Raw genomic sequence first — 6,567 nt, forward strand, 5'->3', positions numbered from 1 at the left:
AATTGAAACATGGCTCGTTGACGAGTACTCCCCATGGGGAATAAGATACGTTAATGATGACGTTATTTGTGCCTTCATTATGACGTCATACTTCGACAAGTATAACGCTTCATCCGATCAGTATGAAATTTTTTTCTCTGCTACTGTTGGTCTGATTGATACTAAATTTTCACCATTGGAGCGCCTCGCCCTCTGTTTCATTTTTTTTCATAATTATGGTGTCATAGGTCACATGGTACAAGTGCTATCTTGGAAAAACCGAAAAACATTGCACCTCTAACTCCAAAACCACTCCATGGAAAAAAAAATTGAAACGTGGCTCATTGTAAAGAACTCCACATGGGGAATAAGTTTTGTTCATGATGTTGTCATTGGTGCCTTAATTATGACGTAATAATTCTGCAGGGAAAACGGTTAGTCTGATCAATTTAAAATTTATTGAGCATGATCTACGTAACAATAATTTTCGACAATGTAAATTTATGATGTCATCGCTCACGTGTTCTGGCAGCCATATTGGATCAAAGAAAAAAACCTTCAAAAACAAGAGTTGGCTCGCAATAAGTTGACTGCGCAGGGTAAGTATACCATCTAGTTAAGGAAAGAAGCTGAGCTGTGCAACAAAGTAATGCTTGGTGAGATTCGGGTTTGATTTGAAGAAAATAAATTGCACTTAACATTTTAAGTCCGAATTTATTTATATTCGATGTTGCTGATATGAAGCTGCTTGTCCTTACCATCAATGCCTTGATGTTTTATTCTGTTGAGGTCACCAACTTGCCCATCAGCTGTGTACTACTGACCATGACCGAAGAAGTCTGATGATGTGAAAACTCCACCCGTCCAAATTGTTTGTCCCTGTGTGACTTGCCTTGTTTTATTTTACCTGATTGCCTTACTTTAGTATGATTGCCGTGCCTACCTGTTGCTTCTTGACGAGTTTAATGAAATCACAGCATGTTGCACTTCACAAAAATATTGCATGTCTATCTGTGAGTCTCAGTGACGATGTAAGATGAAGTGAAACATGTGAAAAAGGATATTTTAGAACACAATTGTTGTTGTTGCTGTCGTGATAGTTGGGGGTGTTGTTGTTTGTTCCTTATTTGTACTTATATATATTTATGACTCCGCCGACTTGTGTTTTCGGGTTGTCCGTCCGGGCGTCCGTGATAGGGTTTTGTTACTGCGATAACTTGAGAACAGCTGAAGGGATCCAAGTCAAACTTGGTGCAAGCATGTAGAATTTATGTAGCTAATGCGACTTTGGGGTTAAGGGTCAAAGGTCCCTTTAAGTAAAAATTATGTTACCGAGCTAACCTGTGAATCAGTGATGGGATTTTGACCAAACTTGGTATAGTTATATATTACTAGCAGAAGTACCCGGCGTTGCCGGGCGGGGGAGGGAGGGATGTGGGGGGGGGGGGGGGTAAAGGGGAGGAGAGGAAGGGGGTTCATATATATGCTGGTGGGTGAATGTGGCGTTCATCACGTTTCTGAGTTAAGTGTGATGCCGATCAGGAAGAAGATGAAGCCGTACTACCAACTTCGTACACTTCCGGAATTGTTTGATTTATTTGTGTTCAAATGTCTGGTGATTGTTTTGTATTTATTTATGCGAATGTGTACTTGTATATAACTGTCATTAATGTAAAAAGGCTTAGGCACTATCGACCGATTTTGTTTTTAAAACTCCAAAAAACTATCCTTTTTTTTTATCTGAGAAAAATGGCGACACAGACAGACAGACATCTCTCTTATATAGTAGATGATGCAAAGTTTAACTGATTAGACATTGGGGTTAAGGGTCAACGGTCAAAGGTCCCTTCAAGTAAAAATTGTGTTACCGAGCTAACTTGTGAATCAGTGATGAGATTGTTACCAAACTTGGTATAGTTATATATTATGATGCAAAGATGAACTGATTTGATTTTGGCATCAAGAGGTCAAAGGTCAGAGCCTTTAAGAACGACAACCTAAGAATGGCTGAAGGGAACTAATCAAACTTGGAACAAGTATGTATAATGCTGTAAAGATAAACCGATTCGATTCTGTGGTCTCATTCGGTAAAACTTCTGTTATGGTGTTATCTAGTGACGGGAGTTTGACTAAACCTGGTGCAAGTATGTATTATGATACAAAGACGATTAGATTTCTGCGGCAAAGGTCAGAGGTCATGTCAGGTGAAAATGTGATACTTGAGAACAGCTGAAAGGATTTAAATCAAATTTGGTACAAATATGTATAATGATGTAACGATGTGGGTGAAGGCATATCGGTCAATGTTGGACGTCGAACAGTGCCATTCTAGTAGTATAATAGCAATAACACCCATTCACTCCAGGAGCAAAAAGAGCTGTCAAAACCTGCTCCCTCCGGCAGAAGACACTGGTTAAACTACATGAATATTGTTCATGTACGAGTGAAAATCGCAAGTCGTTTCCTGTTCCCATCGGGCGAGGGAGTGAAGGGGAAATTATTTTGGGGCCAGAAACTGACCCTGGTGCCCCAAGCACAAATGTAAAATTTGGTGGAGATTGGCCCAGCCATTTTCAATTCTATAGATGAGGAGACATACATGCGTAGTTTTTTGGGGACGGCCATCGTGGCGAACGGGAGTATGATGGAATGAATATTTCCTTAATAAATGTATCGCATTTTTGGGGGGTTCACTGTGTGAAATGATAGGTCATGTGTCAAAGATTGTTGCAGCAGAAATCCAGAGTCCCACAGTCGGAAGGGTGTGCGAGGGAAAGTGGCTGAAGTCGCCCTCCCCACCGACGAGAAGAGATGAGAAGTGTCTGTAAGCCACTCATGTTCGCAGATGTCTATAAAGGGCAGAGCGTTCAGTAGTTCTGAGGCTTCGTGTGAGACGAATTAGAGCTGCTTGATCAGGAGAGTTGTGGTGAGCGGTTCTCACGAGGCATGCCAAGGAGGAAACGAAGCATCAGCACTGCAAGGGCGAAACTGGACCGGAGTGAGGCGTGAAGTGAGGACCAGCTCCGTGTCCCTGAAACAGCACCATGGAGGACGAAGCAAAACCCAGAAACGCAGCCCATTGGGAGCCCGGACTACGGTGCGCAGCAACTCACCCACACGGAGCATACTACTCCCGTCTAAACCACAACCACCACGAGTGAACATAGCACGTGGACAGATTTCTTTCAGTCTTGTCTTCCTCTATCTGTCTCCTATTTGAGTGCTTGGGCTTTAAGTTATCGCATAAGCTGATGGGGATTAGAGTCTGTATAAAAAAAAAAAAAAAAAACCTTTAGAGGCCATTTTTCCCCGCAAGCGGGGGTTGGCCTTTTTCGGGGACCGTGGTTGTTGTTGTTTTTCGGTCCCCTTTTTGAAGCAATGTTTTACGGCCGGATGCCCTTCCTGACGCCAACCCTTTTTGCCGCCTTTAACGACAAACAGGGAATTACCAGTGAACTGGTTCCCTAAGTCTGTATGGGATTTCCAATTGTGATATTGCTTATTTTTCTTCCCTCCCCTACTTCTTTAATAAACCCTGCTTTTACTGTTGGAATGTTGGTCTGGTGTGCGGTCCAGAATTGGGAACAGTAAATTGTGGCACAAGTAGCACTGACCATTGAGTATTGGTGCAAAAATCCCTCATTATGAGGGTACAAATGCGGTGGTTCTTCAATGGTCTCGCTCGGCCAACATCATTCTGAACCGACGAACACGCCGCAGGCAGCAGTCTCATTGGATTTACTGTTACGTCATTGGAAACTGAAGGAATGATATTTTGAGCTTTCCCGGAGGATGATGTACAGTCCCAAGGACTGCCTCTTGCTAGATTGGAACCACCCAGGTGGGAGATTTGACCGTGTCCACACATCTCACTGTTACATTCTTGTCAGCAGGTGAGATTTGGACCCTGGCCTGAATTCCGTCACCTTTCCATTACTGTCGTGTGAATGCCCTCGGTTAATACTGTGGGCTCGCGGATGGCCAAACGAACTTTAATGGAGGCGACGATCAATAACGGATTTTTACTATGCAAGCACGGGAGGAATAAGGAAGAGGAAGAAGCGGCGAGCTCTTACCTGATGCGATCCGAGCAGTCTTCAACCCTGCAAATTAATCTCACACGAACACGGGATTTGGAATGAAAGAGAAAATAATAGAAGGGTTTATTCAAAATAAATATCGGGACAGGGAAACGCGGCGATAAAACTAAATTATAGGTTGGGACGTCCCCACTCACCGACTTTGCATAAACAATGGGAGATTGAAGAAAATAAATGTCTCATCGTGTTTTGGGAAATGTGGTGCGTCTTATCTGTCTGGGTGTGTGATGTCGGTCAGGCTCCGTCCGGCTCTGGTTTTGGCGCGAAGCAGGCTTCCGTCCGCTTCGTTCACGCTTTGCTAGGCCCCGAGCCACCCGCTCGCTCCGTCTCGTCTGCTCAGCGGCACGCCCGCTCGTCGGCCGCACACAAGGTCCCGTTTGCTCCAAGCACCAAGCCTCGCTCCAAGCACCAAGCCCAAGCACCAAGAGCCCGCGAAGAACCCAGGGAAGAGCAAGAATGCCCGCGAGCGAGTCGTCTCGTCACCCGCGGTGTCACATCAGCTCTCTTCCTCTCCCAACCAGTCCCTCCCTTCTTCGTGGTCTTTCCCGCCTTCTGACGTTACCGGCCCTTGCCCTCTAATCAACGACATGCTATTAAGTAGTGGTCTTGCGCCTTCCGCACTGATTGGCCGAGTGTTTGAGCCTTCCGCACTGATTGGTTGAGATGTCAATGGTCGGTGGCCAATCAGTGTGCCGCTTCCTTCCACCTTCCTTTCACCAATCAGTGGCCAGCCCCTTACCCCAGCCAATCACACGTTCCCTGGGCGTGGCTCCAGCCTGCCTTGCACGATGTTTGTTACTATGCCAGCTGGTGATGTGGCTGGCTGCGGCCCCATCGGCGGTGCCCCGATCTGGCTTTGTGCGTGTTATTGTTGTAAGTCTTATTGGCGGAGGGGAATTAATTAATGTGTGCACTAATGGATCTATCTAATGTATATGAGTGCGTTGCCATAAGGGACACGGTTGCTCACAGAGGGAACGACACATGAGGGAATTTTACCCATAATCCCTGTACTAATTAGCATGCCCCGCCCCCTCGTGGCGGGGACAAAGATACAAGCTTAATTCGACATTTGGGCTACGCACAGAACTTATTACAGGTGAGGTTCCCTATCACAACAGTCGAGCACCTTCCTATGCAGATCTACCTGGCTCTAGATATTCCTCTACCCCTACTTCATAACAATACATTCATATAGAGAATTGCATTGCATCAATCCCTCTTCCTTCCAGGTCTTCAAAACAGCTGTTCACCACCATCTCTTATCTTCCCCCATCCTAAACGTTGATCTTTTCTACCCCCGTTAATTCACCCCAGATCCACTTTTTTGAAATGCTGACTTCTTTCCTGGAAGTCCTAGCAGTGTCCATGTGTTTTTTTTACCTCTCCCACCCCCCCCCCCCCACCCCCTTCTCCATGCCTCCTCCCCCCAAGCCCTCTCCCTCCCACAGATCTCCCGATGTCCCTGCTCTCAAATGTTGTACTTGTGTGGTTCCCTCTCTCTCCCCATCTTATCTCCCGCTCACCTTATCATTTGTTTTATGTGTCCGTTTGTCTTTTTGTGATCAATGTTAGCTCTTACACGAGCCTCGATCTTGTATACAAAAAATATATCTTCAGTATTGTCAGCAGTTAGTTATAGGTCAGCAGGAGCTTTGAAGGTGTTGAGGAAATCTTCTACCTATGTTTTTCCTCCAGATCAGATCATGCTCTATACAGAGCGTCGGTTCTGTCGAAGCAGTTTCTCTGGCAAGAGTTACAATCCTGGTTGGGTCGCCACTCAGACACAGGAAAGGTTATCCATGGTCCCACGATAGCTCGCCTGCCTACTCTTCATGAAGGACACAGTGGGATCTTTAACGTCCACCGGCTAATGGCAGCAAGCAGGATCATAGTTTAACGTCCATCAGAAGGATGACACACATTGATGAACCACCTTGCCTGTGAAACACCGGGATGGCAGTGTATAGCTGGGTCTGGATTCAAGCCCAGGCTGGACAGGTTAGAGGTGAGTGTGTGTACCTCAAGGCCATCCTGCCAGCCCTCTACTATCCCTCTAAAATAAGGATCCCCTACTATCCCAGTGTTGTAAATGGCCTGTTGTGGCTGTCGTAAATCATACAAGGAGAACTGTTGTAGAGCAAGGGGCAGGAGAACTTTTGTTTCAGGGAAAGGCGTAACAGTTTGTACTAGTCTCTCCTGAACGTGACTGCTGGTTGCATCCTTTCTCATCGATGTGGCTGTACTTCAGTATGCAGTGCCCCTTGTAGGTTAGGGTTGGAATTTGTGCTGGAAAGTTAGGCAACGTGCGTTCTCTAACATCTACCGACACATGTTTGACAGAAAACCCTGCGGACACCTTGGCAGACACCTCTTTGAGTAGCGAGCTGTCCATTGAGGTGTCTTGACTGTGTTTGATCTCCAGCTGGTTACACCGCACCGAAAATGAACATTCTCGCATTTTTATTGGATGGCATCAACAGGGACA

Source organism: Myxine glutinosa, chromosome 1 (genome assembly GCF_964187855.1).
Source record: "Myxine glutinosa chromosome 1, kmMyxGlut1.1, whole genome shotgun sequence".
NCBI classification, from domain to species: Eukaryota; Metazoa; Chordata; class Myxini; order Myxiniformes; family Myxinidae; genus Myxine; species Myxine glutinosa.